The 16,983-nt window shown below is 39.6% G+C and overlaps 1 long non-coding RNA gene across 1 annotated transcript in view; it reads left to right on the plus strand.

Annotated features, from left to right (window-relative positions):
- The window catches only part of LOC148183682 (uncharacterized), a 45,271-nt gene extending 30,681 nt beyond the window's left edge, over window positions 1–14,590 (plus strand). Inside the window, exons 4-5 of the long non-coding RNA XR_015773347.1 lie at window positions 10,899–11,029; window positions 11,625–14,590. This is a non-coding gene — a long non-coding RNA (uncharacterized LOC148183682). The remainder of the gene's footprint in view (window positions 1–10,898; window positions 11,030–11,624) is intronic.
- The last annotated feature ends 2,393 nt before the right edge of the window (window positions 14,591–16,983 follow it).

Here is a 16,983-nt window from a genome sequence, read left to right on the forward strand (position 1 = left end):
CCAGGAGCCTGAGCAAAAAGCTGTAGTGGTCCCAAGTGCCTGTGTGGGTCAGCTGCTGCAGCAGCCTGCGATTGCACAGCAGCATTGGCAGTACTTAAGTGCAATTGTGCAATCTGGGATGCAGAGCTGCAGTTCAGATTTCATGGCATTTTAAAGCAGAAGTCAGAATTTTAATGGTATTTCAACTTGCCTTATTAGTTGCACAATAACTGTCTTTCACCCAGTGCTCTGCAAATTCCTTCCTGGTGGTCTGCAAAAGACACGGTTTGAAAGTCAGATCATTGGAGGTGAATGCTGGGTGTGGAAATGGATCTTGAACTGATGGGAAGAATAAGGGATTCTGAAAAAGCACTGCAATGAGATAACATGGGATAATAAGGGCAATAGCAGAAAGTTTAAAAAAGCATGGCATGAGTAAATTGGATATATAGGATACATTCAGCTTCAGTTATTCAGCTATCCTGTTTGTATTTTTGTTAGTTTTAATTAATGAAAGTTTGTCCGGCAGGTATGAAAACAAAGTTCAATCTCAGAGTGTTTGAATCAAGTGAAAACAGGCAATACTACATTTAATGTTTTGTGTTTTCTCTCTCAATTTAAATGTGAATGAGGTATCTGGAAGGAATATCAAACATTGCAGACACTGCTTAGTGATATATTCTTCTTATCTTCATTGTTTTCTTCTGTCTAATGCCTTTCATACATGCTTAAAAGGTGTGTGATTGTACACATGATTGTATATTCGTGACTGCAAAGGTTACCTAAATTAACACCATGGACTATTTTTAAATGCAGGGTAGAAGCACATCTGTTTCAAGCAGGTTTGTGAAATGCCTTTTGTGAGTTCAAATCACACACAGTAATGACCACTTAAGCAAGTCCCTACATACACAACTTATTTGCAACAGTACTAACAAATGTATCTATAAAATGCCACCAGCATTTCGGTGTTCTATTGTGTAGAGGATACTAAAGAAATGCATGTGTTCTTCCTCCTGGAGGATGTGTTATCTACTGTACTTGATAGATATTTTGTATTTTGCTTGGGTATCCCTTTGAGAGAGGCATAACATTTTTTTTAGTTGTAACACTGCTTTCTAGCCATGAATTGTTATATAAGATCATGAATATAATTGAGGTAATAAAACCAAAGCAAAAAGTCTAGATTATCTAATCTCTGGATTGTATTCATAGATTAGAAATGTGTGGTTTTGCTGTATATCACATTGATTTCAGAAGGGTATTTTTTGGAAATGATCACACATGGAAGACACCAGCTGAGGGGCTACACCTTACCTATGAGCCTACATCAAATAGCTCACTTAGCCTTTTTTCCACACATGTCCTTTCCAAAGATAAAGGTGTGTACAGCCTGCAGTTATCTACGCTGGGCAAAATGAAAGTAAACAAATAGAAATGTGTTCATTTGACACATTTCTACTGTAAATTATTTTGCCTTAAACTGTGGAAGGATCAAAGAAAAGCTTTGCAGAGCATCTTCTCCATCATGGAGCTGGGGTGGCAGAGGATTGCAGGGGCGCTGCCTGGCCTCTGCTGAGGTGCAATCTGTCCTGCACATGTCCTGTGAAGCAGAAAGTGCTGTTATATATAATTTTCAAAGACAGAGCTAAGACATGGACAGAAACCATGGGATTTGCACACCTAAGGGAACTCTGAAAAAGCTGAGGGGTTGAAGAGAGCTGTGTGGAGGTCACAGCTAATAACCTAAACCATTAAACTTAAACCATCCTTACAAAATCTGTGTTGCCAAATCTGTTGCCACTGAAATCTGAAATCAAACATTATCAGCCAAGAACATCATGCTAATTAATTGCCTCAGGAGGACACAATTTCCAAGATCTAATGAAAGATGGAATCCAGCTCCCATATGTCCCATTTGATAGCCCAGGAAAACACACACACATTTTTCAAAGAAACAGTGACAAATGTCCAAGTACTTGTCTCTCAGCTTAATAAAACTAGTCACCAGGCCCAGGGATGGAAATGGCTGCTCATCAGCACCCAGCCTGAAAAGCCAGCCCAGGATATGTTGCTGATGATCCATTTTCATTCAGAATGTTGAAGGCAGCTTTGTAGGTGACAGCTGAGCACCAGAGCACCTCTGTTCTGCCCACAGAACAGCAATACTCCTGCCTTGCATGCAGCTACCCTGTCACAGTGCTGGTTGATTTTAAAAAAATAATTAGGAACAAAAAAAAAGTTAGCATGTCACATTCTTGACAAAATACTGGGGAGAAGACAGAGGTATCAGTGTAGTCACAGATTTGTGCCAGGGCTGCCTTGCAGCGCTGGAGACTTGTCCTTGCTTGAATTTGACATTCCTGTAGATGGGATGTTTGTGCCAGAATGACAGTGGTGCATAGCCCCGGGGAAGCAGTGAGGGCTGGAGAGCCTCAGCCCTCCTGGCAGAGGCAGGCCTGCGGCTGTGGAAGCAGAGCCCCATGGTGAGTGGGAATGTCCTACCTCTGTGTGACTCTAAGGCATATGGAATTGTTCAGCCGGCTTAAAGACATAATATTTCTTTTAAATATTTATTGTTTGAAGGATCCTTACATGCATGAGAAAGTCTGTACTCTGTGCAGACCGCATGCTGTTGTGGCTGTGCTCACAGCCTGCCGTTTCAGGGAGATGCAGGTGTCACCTCCATGCACGGGAAGCTCCCGCTCCCGTTCCCGCTTTGCTGGTGTGAGGCGTTTCACACAATTCCCAGGCTCATTTGAATAGAGTTGAATGATCTGCTTGTTGTATGTTGAATGCTTGTTGTAGCAGACCTGACCATGAGGCATGAGCATCTTTTTCTTGCCACAGCAACAGCCCCAGCCTGAGTGCCGTGCTCAGAGGATGGTAGGGAACTTCTCGGTGCTCACAGAGCAGACTGGGAGGTCCAGTGCAAACAGGGAAGGAACAATTATAGAGCAGGATTGTGACAAGTCTTGGTATCTAACCCAGGATTTCAGAGCAACCCCTTATCCACACAAACATCATTAGTATTTGTTAAGTGGTCACTTCTTGGAAACATAGAAAATTTTCACTTTCCTCTTTCACCTATTACATACAATTCATGTGAAACTTCTAATCTAAAAATATCATCTTGACGCCCTGCTTAGTACAAATGGGCATGAGGAAAACAGGTACAACTTGCACAGCAAATTTACACTCTAAATATTGAAGAAAATATATTTTATTCTGTCTCTCCTGAGGAGATTAAAGAGAAAAAAAAAAAATAGGAAGGTCAAGGTAAGTAAGTGTAGCACACCATCTATTGAGTATTTCCTCAAGATTGCTCCAGTTGTACAGAATAATGGCATTTCTGAACTTCAATAACTTCCATCACAGAAAGGCACAGCATTTTGACAGGACTCAGTAAATCATTTAAAATCATAAGGGCCATTATGCAGACTGTGTGATAAAGTTAGAGACAGGGTATTTTTCTGCAATTGGTCTTCAATTTCACTCTAGATTTTAGGTGACATAAAGCTCAAAAGGAGCTCCTAGTGCTACTCTCCCAGAGATGAGATCAACACTTATGAGTACATATTTTGATGACACAGCTCAGAAAGTTGAAGGGATTATTATTATGGAAGGACCAAGGTGATAAGTATTGTGTTATATATTAATAACTGTCAGTCAGACAAGCCAAGAAAGGTCATAATCCATTATATTAATGTCATAAATGTTATCATAAACTGGCATCAGGATGGTAAACTGGGATTCTTGCACTTTTTAAAGTGCTGTGGTTCTTAAATGACACTGTCCTGGAAAGACATATTGGTATTCATTTTTCTCTCAAAATAAAAGATTTTAAAGAATTTCAGCAAAACAGAAGAATTTTAAATATTTGTTTGGGGTTTTTGGAATTTTTTTTTTAAAAGAAACTGACTGAATTGTCACAGTATCCAAGATACCATGAACAGATGAGAGAAGAGAGACATGATAATTTCTTAATATTTACTGTCCCCCTTTGCTTTATTTGAACTGTATCTTTCACACTTCACTCAGACACCTTCTGGGGGGCCGTTTCAGCTGAGGATAAGAGAAGCAGGTAGGCAGAGGTGGAAGTTCCTGGCCTGGCTGCTGACTGCCCCAAGTCAGAACTGCACCCTTCTGTAATTCATTCCCTTGACATTAATATTTTCCCCAATATAAAATATGAACCAGGGTGATACTCAGGAATGTATGACAGTGGAAATCATATTTTATGCTTTTGTGTTGCTGAGAATTTTGATGCCCATGGAGAGCAGGCAGCTCAATGGAAGCTACCAGTGCATGGCTCCTCTGAATTCACCCTGGGTTCCCAGAGGAGGATCACCAGGGATTCAAATGAGACTTTGTTTTTGCCATCACCAGAGTGCTCCATCCATTGCTGACCAGTCACGAGCCAGCACTAAATTACCGTCACCTAGTAAATCCGATCCCAGCACAAGCTCCCAAGTGAGAGTAAGGGAGGTGAACTCTGAGCCTGTGCAAAACCAAAGCCTCGTGTCCACACTCACTAACATTGTGAATTCTACAAACAAACAATGTAATGCTGAAATGTGGGTGCATCGGGGGTAAAACAGCAATCCACTTAGCACTGGACCACTCGTTTCCAGCTTTGGGGGGAATGGTATGGTAAACTCCAGAAATGCAAGAGGAATTCAAGGTGAGTTTTCACATCCCACACAGAAGCCAAAAGAGAAAAACAGGGTAAGTACTTCTGGAAAGTGTCATGCTCTATTTACTGACCGCATCAGATCAGAGCTACGGTTTTATGTCAGAACTTAGAATTCAACATGTCCAGCAGACTCCTGCTGATGCATGGTTGTGATACCACTGACGTGGGCAGGAGACAGCTGCCAGTGAGTCACTGCACCACTTCCTGCGGGAGCTGGCTGTCTACAGTAGGCATCCCATTGCACTGCTGATCGAGTGTGGCTTGCAAAAGTCATCTAGTCTAGCTTGCACGATCTACAAATAAGCCATGTTTGTACCATGCAGGTAAAATGTTCAGGGTGAAACCAATATGGGCTAACTTGAATTGTATAAATAACTGCAAATCATTACTTCAAATGAGAGCATAATATCTGGAGCCACAAGCAGGAAAATACATTTACGGACTATCAAATTATCTTGGGATAATAGTGTAATGCTTTTCCCTGCTGTACTTTGTGTTCTTATGGCTGAGCAAAGAATACTACAGCTGGAAAAGGCTCAGAATTTCAAAGAGAAAATATTTCATAAGTAGAGTGCTTCCACAGAAGAGACTGCCTTTTCTGTGTTATTTTAGGGGAACATTAAAACACGCCCAGCAAACAAAAAGAAGTTATTTTTTATTGCTCGGAACTACATAGAATAACATCTGATAATAAACAAAACCTTTAGACAATTTGTCTATTTTTTAATATAACCTGCAAAGTGCTTCCTTGTTCATTTGAGGTTACTTATCACTGTGATTGCAACAAAATGCTTTTGATAAATGTGTTTTCAGAACTGGCTCAACCAAATCAAGTAGCTAAACTGCTACAGCAGTTTGCATGCACAAGTGCTGTTTGAGTATAGAATTTTTTGAGCACACTTTTAGAGAATACAGAATGCCCTTTGAAATCTTGGAACTAAAGCTATATAAATGCCCTAATGCTACTTATGATGTCTGTAGAAGTATATGATGCTCAAAGTGCTTTTAGGATGCTCCAAAGTATATCAAAGAGCATTAACTTCAGCACAGCTGGGAATGTCTCCAGATTCACTTATGTTTCTTATATCCTGTGTACTAACTATACCTACATACAAGGCCACACTTAATACAGCCTTGCTCATTGAGAATAATCCACAGAGTAAGCCTATTAGGTAAGGTTTAGCATCTACATTTTGCTGTTCACATCTGCTTGCCTGACATATATAATCTGCCTGGATGTCACAGTTTACATCCTATTTTCATTGGATGGTAATGAAACTTGATCAGTGTCTTCATCTCCTTCTCTGTTTCTCCAAGAAATAGTTCTGCTTGTCAGCTTCCCCTTACCAGGAATCTCTGGTGTGACCCGTAGCCAGGTCCTTTATTAAAGGATGCAAGGCTTGAAGGCAACTGTACAATTTATCATTGTGCAAAATGTGTGCAGAAAGTGCTACTTGGAAGACAGTAAGGAAATAAAAAGTGATATAGCAATTTTCTAACCTGGATTTTCCGTACTTCCTTTTCTCTTACAAAGGTCTGGCTTATCACTATTTTAGCAGCAATAAGTCAGAAGTTGCTTTCTGAAGACTTATGTTTCTGCTGAAGTCTTACAAAACTGAACTGTAGGCACCTCAGTAATTTTAGAACAGCTTAGTCGGAGAGGTAAATTAAAATTAGGGAAAATTAGACCATTTCTAATGAGATGGTTATTACACTGAATAATGATGATTATTGCTTCTGCTTAATAAAACTGTCAGCCAGTGCAAAATATATATTAAGGGAAATTACATTACATTATATTTCTATCAACTCAGAAATTCACTGTGTTGCTTTCCCAAAAACCATGGAAATAATGAAATGTTAGACAGAGCTTCCTTTTCCAAATAGGATCAAATATGGAGCTTTCAGAAAAAGCCTTTGAAAGCCCTGATTTAAAGCCCATTAAATTTAATGTTGTGAAGATTTCTGCTGACTTCTGTGCCATGTAGATCAGGACCTCACTAAAATGAGCAGTATTCCCCCTGTTGTCTCTACTAAATACCTAGACAACACCACACAGTGAAAGCACACTGAGCTCAATGCTTGCTGGCACAACTTCTGTTCTGATTTACCTGGCAAATTAGGAGATGGACTCCATAGGCTGAGACACTCTGTTATTCCCAAGGTGAAAACAAAGAGGAATATTGCCTATTATCCATCTAAAAATTAAATCCTGCTGTAGAAACCTTGGCACTGAAGCCCCAGACACTTAAAGGTGAGGCACCTCCCCAGAAGCCTGTCCAGAGACATGAATGACCAGGAAATTCAAGTGCTCATCTTTTTTTTTTTTGTTTAAAAGTAGGCACCATATCAAACCCTGCCTTCAGCAAGAGCTGCTGTCCTGAGGAAAGAGAGCTGGGGTGGCTCTCTGTGCTGGGAGTCTGTATGACAGTAAACCGCCAAATGGGCAAGAAGAAGGGAGGTGGGAAGTGAAGAGTGCATTCCTACTGCCACCCCTTCTCTGTGTAAGGCACAATCTAAAAGGATATGTTTTGTAGAATAATTTTATATAAACTAAGCCACATTTTTCTTGCAGAAAGGTGTTTATTGCAGCTGCAGTAGCAGTAAATTTTACAGATTCTGAGAGAGATAAAATAAGTGTCGAAAACTGCATGACTCAATACACACCTATGCACACTGACCCAGTGAACCAGGGCACAGAGGTGAGCGAGTCTTTCTGTGGTGCATATTAAAACCTGGAGAAACAGAGATTTACCATAAAATTTTATTTTTTGAGAGCACTATTCTACCCTCATACAAAGAGCAATATATTATCTTAAATGAGGATGATAACATGATTAATAAGTCACAGCACATGTGTTTCTCAGGTTTTCAACATGCTTTAAAACATTTACTAATCAACAAGGTTTCTCATTTTATGAAGCCCATTTTGTAGAGTTCCATAAAACAAGTTCAACAGTCACAATTTCATTAGCATTATATTGTTGCCATGGTAATGAGGTACCAATTCAATTGATGGGCTTTTCATCATGGGCCTATAGAATTGCTCTTCCTGTCAAAAATACATCTATATGGAAACAGCAAACAGACCTTACCACTGCAGTATGAGCACAAAATATCACATGCTAATTTGGCTAGGAATGTATCATGGTACTGGCAGCAGACCCAGAAATCATCAGAGACATGGTAGAAGTTACTAAGCACCATACATGGCAAAGTCACACTTTACAATTAGGAAAGTTACATTGTTTGCTGCAGTATCTGAATGTGTTATTGCAAAAGCACTTGGCTCTACTGTGATCATTCTCTGAAATCCTGTTAGGAGGGCAGGGTGCAACTGGGAGTACTGGAGGAAGCAAAAGGAGTAACACACTAAAGAATAAAATGTGAGCTGAAGGTGTGTTGGTCCTTCTCCCATTCGCATGTTCCAGACTAATTGCTGCCAAATGCAACACCTTGTTTCTCTGCTCTGTAAAATCAGCATAATGCCCCCTCTGCCCCTGAGCAGAGTATCTGGTGTATACCAGATAGCGAGTGATGGCTGGTACTGCTAAACACTGTCATTAAGTAAAGTAACAGCTTTTAACAGCTATGGGGAAATGCTCTGCACAGATCTACAATTTGAGAAGTGTCACTGGCAGGATCTGGACTCACCCAGGGAGACGCAGAAGAGATGGCAGACTGAGCAGGTAACAGTACATATGAACTTATGGAGGAAGGATACTCACATCATTAAAAAATCATGACAGTTCGTAGTTTCTAAAAAATAAATATTGTAGGCTACAGGATTGCTGCATCCACAGCAATCTGAGCAAGGAATACAATATAAGGCAACAGCAGGGTGGCTTGTCTATCATCTGTTAAGACAGTTTCTTGTGTATTTGCACTGGATTTTAGGATTCTTTCCTATTTAGATGGGAAAAATCTTTTACCATCCTGACACATAATGTTCAGTCTATCATTTCTTACCTTAATCATGTTGTGTCCTTTGCAGCAGCAAGGGTAAATTACAGACGGGATAATATTCAGTATAATCAAAGATGTGTTCCACTTTACATGATAAGTTTTGTCTGATTTACAAAAGCGGTATCTTCTCCAGCTGAGTGAGGAAAGAGAGACTTTAACTTGCAGATAAAAAAACTCAGAGAAGAGGCTTCTCCTCCATTAGGAACCTATTGTTCACACACAAAAAAGATAACTGTTGTTACCACTATTGCCTGTTTATTTACTTTTACCATGATATAGCCACAGGACCCAACTGAGACTGGGACCTACTTGGCTAAGCACAGCAAAACCACACAGAGTTCTGCAGTCTCTCTTTCAGACAATTTATAAGCCACAAGAGAGGCTAGAGAGGAAAGAAAGAGAGAGGGAGAGACAGATAACTCTCTAGGTCAGAGAAGTCAGTGGCAGAAGCAGCACATGTCTCCAGACCATGTACCCGCAATTGGGACACCTGTCCTGGTGGGGAAAGGATATATTTGGAGATATCCTCCACCAGATTCTGAGGATTCCCACTCTAACTCTTACACAGAGTCTACACTTTACCCCCTAATTTCAAGGGCTGCATCTGTATTGCTGAGCAGGGGCAGCCTGAGGCAAACCTGAAGTCAGCTGTGAAGCCCACCCCTATTACCTATTAAAGTACCTTCAGGCTGGCTCCAGGGCAACCCTGGTAATCCTCTCAGGGACAAAGGCTCAGGAATACCCTATGTTTTTTTGAGCATGTTCAAGGGCACCAGGGTCAGGGTACCTGCCAGAGAAATATTAATGGGTTTCAACACCATGACTGAAGCAATAGGGATCAGGCTTTATTCCTCTGGAGTAGGGACTTCCAAATCCAAGCCTGAACAGATGGACGGAGGGGGGAAAAGAGAGGAGATTTTGGTCACAAGAGTAAGAAGTCAATTTACATCAGAATTTGAAAGCTTTGATCAGGAAGTAATATGATGTCTTAAATTAGGAAAGCATTGGTTTGGAGTTTTTCTTGCTTTCTTCTCTCTCTGTGTCTCAAAAATCTATATAAAGTAAACCCATTAAACTCTCAGTGAAAAGACATTCATCTTCTGGTCGGTAAATACTTCCTTGTGCTGTGGGGTGCCTGCTGACTTTACTGCTGTTGCAGCCTTTTAAAATGCTTCCAGGAAATCTCATTTGATTTTAACTTTAATTTCTTTTTTTTATTAAGGAATCCAAGGAGAGTTTATAATAATCCCAGTTTAACTTTTTAATAAAAACTGCAAATAATAGGCCAGCATAGATTTGATCTCATATACATATCTGATAAAAATTCTGATCTGTAGTAAAATTTGTTAGCCGGGAGTCTGTTGTCACCATATTAATGAATATAAAAGCTGGCAGCTTCAAAATTGCAATATTACAGTAAGCCTACTTTTTTTTTTTTATAATGGTTTTGCGTTGTGCATTCAGTATTGATGAAGATTAAGATTTAGCATGCAGAAGTAATATCCATTATAATGGGATTGTCCACAGTGAATTGAGTAGGACATTTGCTTAATTAAAAGTATTTATCTTAGATGATTTAAGAACTATGTCCTACTACTGAACTGATGATGTAAATTAGTTTCTTATAATCAGCTCACCACCGATGACTTCTTATACTAAATAGAAGAAGAAAAAGGTAAGAGAGGAGTCAGAGGAAAATAATAGATGCCACTGCCTGAGAACTTAAAAGAACTTTAGAAATCATGATTAACTAACACTATGCCATGAGCAGGAAATATACATAATCACACCCCTAATGCAGAGACCAAATAGAGCCCTAAAAGGCTGCACTTCAAGCAGAAAGTTTGGAGGTGAAAACATGAACACATACCCGGACTGGCACTTGTACCCACTGTACCTGTGCCTCAGAGGCACTGGTGTTTGGAGAGCAGAGCTTGGGGATAAGAGGTGGCACAGAGCCCGCGGTGGGTGAAGCCCTGTGACATGGTGTGGGTGTCCTGCAGGGGCTTGGCAGGGCATTTCCCTGCCCTTGGGCAGGAGGCTGGGAGCTGAACTGCTGCGGCTGGAAAATTGGGGCAGAATGGAGAGCAAGGCCAGAATGCCAGGGAGGGCAGGAACTGGTGTGATCTGCTCCTCAGGGTGGTTTTAAGTGTGCTTATAAAGACATACTGGGTGGTTTAATCTTGTATATACTTATATATACTTTAAAGGAAGAACCCCTATGGGTGGAATGTTTCAACCTCTCTCACTTTTACAGCCCTACAGCCTAAGTTTCCTGGACTAGTCCACCTTCCTTCCTGCCTCGCCAAATGATGCATGGAAAGCTGTTGATCTTCAGTCTGTGGAGACAATCTAACATCAGCAACTTTCTGGGGGTGCTGCTACAAGGTAGGGCCACATCTAACTCCTTCGAATCATCCCTTCAGATCAGGTGTGCTACTGACATGAAAAGCTCGTGACTCCCACTGCAGAGACCTACTTGTCTGCTTCCTGGAAACCCTGCAAAGCTGCCCCCGAGACAACTGGGCCTTCCATCAGCCAGACACACAAATCACTCACTAAATAGTTTTGGCTGAGGTTGTTGGACAAAATCTTCATAGACAGAGCCAAGAGGACAGGCAAGAAATATTTATCTTCTTTGTGCCACAAGTTGTTTTGTCATTATTTCTTCTTTTCTCCTTTTTACACTCCAGGCAATTTTTTCTTTCTACATAGGCTAATAGAAAGAAATGCTGTGGCTTACTCCAGCCATTTAAATAATTTGTTTTAATTCTAATTATGAGCATTCAAATAGAAAGTTACATCTGTTGATATATGTTATACTTCTGAAACACTAGGAAAAATATCAGACTTATTCTCTGCTAATGCCTAGATGACATTTTAGGAACAGGAACCACCCTGGGAAGGGCATGCACAGGATGGGAGCTGGCAGTGGAGTGCATGGCCATGAATCTGGTTTTGATCTGTCCCTGTAATTTTCCAGGTGAGCCTCGGACTCTGCCGACGTCCTCTGTCTGTGCTCCCAGATGACAGCCCAGCGATGACAGACGGAGGGACATCCCAGGCTGGATGGGACTGGGCCTTTGCTGCTCCCAGAGCTGCCCCACGCCATGGGACCCCCAGCTGCTGGATGCCTGACCCAGCTCGATGCTGCTGGAGATGTGTTGGGGCTGGCTCTGCTTGCTGCTGCCTGCCTGCCTTATTCTTTTGAGTTATGCCCCAGCCTGCTCCTGTCCTGTTGTGCTAGTGCCTCCGGGCTGTATTGAGTTTTCAATTACCACAATATACAGTGCAGATGCTATGCAAAACAGCCAATGTGGCTGAGCATGCTGAACTCAGTAGAAACACAGTTAAATAAAAGTACTACTATAATACCAGGAGGCTGATTGGAACCACAAGATACCAGTGTCATATCCTGTGGCTTTTATGTTGGTAGACGTAGATTTCAGCCATTAAAGTCTAGCTATCCAACCGATAACAACTAGAGGAAATGGATCTGGGTATCTTCAGTTGTGAGTAACTGATATACATTTGCCCATAAATGCAGAACCTGCTAAACTGCAGAAGAAAAAAACATTTGAGATATCTACAAATAAATCCAGGAGTAGGATCTAACTGTGTGCAACTTAAACTCCCTGTACACAAAATACATTTAAAGTGGTACATCAAGAGAGCTCTGACTTCAGAGAACCAGTGTGTGGTTACTTGTCAACTCCAAATTCAGGAAAGGAAATAAACAGCAAGTGTAGGTCTCAACTTCTCTATTTGTACATGCAGTAACAAGCTCCCAGATGATACTGATATTGAGATATCTGTGTGGGGGTAAAAGACTGACAAAAGAGGAAGAAATAAAAAATAAATACAATAATGTCAAATTTTCCTGTCATTAACTTCTAGAAAAGCTCAACAGCTGGAATTTTAAAATGTCTTATGTAGACAAATGTTAAGAGAGCAACACATTAAGTGTGTTTTTTCCAAAAGAAAATGAAATAGGCATAAAGAGAAAGTTATTATATTTAGTACTCTCAGGGCAAATTCTAGTTAAGGACTGTGAAATAATTTGAAAATATTAATGATTTAGCCTCACAGCTAGCTTTCAGGTAGAGAATAATGATAATTATTACTATAAATAAATAGTACTGTTATCATCCTTGCTCAGAAGAATGGAATATTGATGCTTAGAGAATTCTGTATTTGTCCGAAGTCTGTGTTTTACTACTGTAATCATCCTTCTAAAGAACTATTATATATTAGAATTTTCCTTTTCCAAATACTCTTTGATATACTCTTCAATTTATCAGTTCTAAAAACCAACCAACCAAGCCTCCTTGTGAAACAGTGCCAGTGAACATCTCCATTTGCATGTGAATTCTCCAGCAGCAGCAGTCCTGCTTAAAAAAAAAAAAAAAAAAAAAAAAGAGAGAGAGAGAGAGAGAAAAGGAATCATGAAAATCAGTACAAAATCTGTCAAGGCCCCATCTGTGTCTGGGTATCAGAATATCACTAAGAAGCTCTGAAGAACAAAGTTCATTCCAAGTCTAACACATAGTGCTTTTTGGTCGATGAAATTAATTCAAGCAGGGAGAAATGAGAGTACATACCATGAAAAACTCTGTTCCTCCACTGAGGATCGAAGGAAAGAGGCATCGCTGTGTGTCGTCTTGGTTTTGGTGTACGTAGACATGCTTAAACACTAAAATAATCAGCATGTCTCATTTTGATAGCCAGGTATGCCTGCTGCTCCTCTGAGTAATGCCAGGGAATGAGGGACCTCTGGTCCTGACAGGATGAGGACTCAGATTATACATGATTGCTGCAAAAAAGCAAGATTTACAACCAGCTACCTGAAGCAGTATGGAAACAAAATTATAGTCTCCACCCTGGTCTTGAAAATCCCTCTACAAACATGTTTATTTCCTTCTGAATGGGAATATATAAAGGCTGGGGATACTTACTTGTAGGCTATTTTTGTATCTCCCCTTCAGGATCTGAATCTTGCATATTAATGAACTACAGGAAACAGGAAAACCAAACATTAACACCATTCTAATGCAGCATACTATTTTTCTTTCCCTTTTTTTAACTGTTAGAGTATGCAAATGTTCAGTTAACTGGTCCTCATGTTTTCTCTTTATTGAATTGCTTTCACTATGGCAAATAAATATTCATAAAGAAATGTGGACAATAAATCATTTCAAATAGTTCAAAGCCATTTTCTTTCTAGACTGCATATATTTTCAGCTGTAACTCGCCTTTAATATTTCATTCAAAAGACAGACTTGTAGAAGGACAATAGAGATAATGTGTCAAGTAGTAATTAAAACAGGGAGTAATGATTAAAACCATTTTGATCTACATTGTGCTCTGCCAGATTCATAATCTCCTGTGTTTGTTCAGATGACTTTCTACTTGCTTTATACAGAAACTCAAAATAAACTTCAGTTTGAAGACACTGCAGAAAACAAAAGATTTCAGCCCCAAGCTTGTGAAGTCCAGAGCCCTTCCCAGTCCTGGAGTTTAGGTATATATTCTGTACCATCCTAGCAGATAAACTCAAGCAGGCACTGTCTTTCCTGCTAATATTGTGACTTCTCCAGGAAGCAGATCCAAATGCAGAGCAGAAGACAAGTAAGGGCCATCCCAGTGTGTATACGTAAACGTATATCTCACCATTTAGATTTAAGCTAAGAGCTTCAGAAGAAATTAAAAAATCTGGTTAACTTGTACATTTAGGGATCTTGGTCCAAATCCAAGTAATAATTATGTTCCTTGTCTCATTGTACATTTTGGCTGTTAATACGCATATTTGACCCAAATTCATTGTCTTTCCTGATATGTTGCTGACTTTAGGCCCTGATTGAACAGAGAACTTACATACAGACTTAAATAAATTGATTTAGGAAAGCATTCCTCTTTGTGTTTAATCTTGGGCAGACATTCAACTTTCAAATCAGTGGGACTTATGAACAGCCCTGACCTTTGGGTCTAAATATTTGCCAAATCAGTGCACTGATAGAAATATATTGGAAAAGATACATGTCTAATCAGAATTTTAGTCTCTACTTTCATGGGTAAATACCCATAGATAACACATTATTCTGCTGAAGAAATCCATTTTATAGAATTTATCAGAAAGCCTTAAGTCACATTTTCTGTTTATGCCAAAAATACCAGATGAACATTGTCATTCCTTGATAGTGTACCTGTAATATTCTTCAAATACATAAATAAAAAACAGGAAAAGTGCTGGCACAAAAGGGCATTCATAATTATTTACTAATACCTTCCCAATTACCCAGCATGTGGCAATGCTTTGGAGAGCAGGAAGATGGAAGGTGAGGCAGAGAGGTTCTGATATTCCACAGACTTGAAGACAATTGCATATGAAATACCACAGGAAACTCCTTAAAACCAGAATTTATAAGGGCCATTTACATACACATGGAATTTTGAATGATCACATATTTCTATTACACAATGAGGGCAGCCATGGTAAAACCATGGATGCTTCTGGTAGCACCGTGTAGAGGTTATACAAGTGGATCTATAGCCAAATCTATGGGGTTAGAAGAAGCAGCTGGTAAAATAATTGATACTATGATTCTATGAAATAAAATAATCTTCTTGCTGTTGTTAATAAAACATTTCACACTTTAGTTTTCTTTATTATGTTATTAAGAAGGCAAACAGAGGCTCTCAAACATTGTTTATAGAATGTAAAAACAGACATAAAAGAGAAAGTAGATTACATCAGGTCCCATCATATCATGTAATTTGAAGAGTGATGAGTATGAAGATCATAAGAAAATGCAGGAAGAATCAATGGGTGCTACATCTCTGTACACCCTTAGAGCAATACTGTGATCCACATTATCCCACTGGTTCTGTGGGCAGAGTTTGGGAATAATGCACCAAAAAGCAGATGTTCAGCATTCACCTGGCTCACACAATCACATGGATCTATCCTAATGCTGCCTACACACACTTTGCAGGTGGTGAGTCGGGAATATGGAGCTGCTCTATTCTACACTCACTGCATGAAAGTTCTGGTGCCCCTTTGAGCAAGGGGCAGACTGTAAGGGGAAAGCACAAGAGTCTTATCCTCCTCTATAACTCTCATATTACAAAAAGAAGGAAATTTCCCACCTACTATGTCCCTGGTGAGGGGAATTACAACAAACACAAAACAGTCACTGCCTCTGATAGGCCCTTCCATATTTAGTCATGAATTGGAGCTAAATTTGCTAATTTAAGTCACCTGCTCTCAATGAAATCAATTTGTGCCTAGCAGGCACGAAAAGCTTATGAAGCTCAAGATGAGCAGGAATGGGTCCTTGGTGGATGAAAGGCTTTTTCTGGTGTGAGGGGAGGAACTCTTTAATCAGTTCTTTGGTTTTTGCTGAAATCTTACCACTTTAGTGAATTTCATTCTAGAGGTATGTTTTGCAGCTGATTTAAAGAGTTTGGGATTTCACTTTTTTTCATCTTTCCTGATACCTTTGCTTAGAGTGTAGTAATAGTTTGTTTATGCTGTACATAATACACAGGTCATAGAAAAAAATGTTCCCTCCTCACTTCACTCATATTTACACTGTTATATCTTTTGAGAAACTAGAAAATGTCACCAGCTCTGCTATCAAATGTTATCCTTTCATGCCTATTCCTGTTGTCAAAGTTTTTCTCCTTTTTAACTGATAGCTATTATAATTTATGTCTGAAAGTCACTTTGATGAATCTGCCTTTTGACTTTATTTTTTTGGTTTTTCCTACCAATATTGGGTCAAGCTCTAAAATACAATTTATTTGCACTGAGTTTGTCAGAGACAGGCAGGCTTTTGAGCTGCTTAATTTCACACCCTAAGCAATTTAGCTTTTTTATTACCCTTTTTACTAAAGAAAAGACTAGTTTACTCCTTTTCAACAATAAGGATTGTGTAAAGGCATGCTAATCATAAGGAAGAAAGTCCTATGGATGCCCAAATTCCTGTGCTTTTAGCAAGTTTAGCACCTATTATTGTAGTTCCCTATGGAGCAAAAGAAGTATATTGCAGGTTACACTGTATGAACTTCAGACCCTGATGTAGGAGTCAAGTTGATGGGAGATAAAATGTAACACAGATTAGAGTAACTTGATAGGAAATGCTCACCCACCAAAGTGGGGAAAGAAAAACATTTTCCATTACTAGCATATTTCTTTTTGTCCATGTTTACCTGGAAATTGTGAAGCCACCTGAAATATTCAGGGTGTAAAGAACCCTTTTGTATCTTGCATTGTGTTTGAATAATTTCATTATGTTCAAAGCATCTTTATGGGAAAACTGCTTGGTTTTGAGTTTTGGTTT

Source organism: Pseudopodoces humilis, chromosome 10 (genome assembly GCF_049639895.1).
Source record: "Pseudopodoces humilis isolate 2021_Gansu_Grassland_sample_001 chromosome 10, ASM4963989v1, whole genome shotgun sequence".
Classification (NCBI taxonomy): Eukaryota; Metazoa; Chordata; class Aves; order Passeriformes; family Paridae; genus Pseudopodoces; species Pseudopodoces humilis.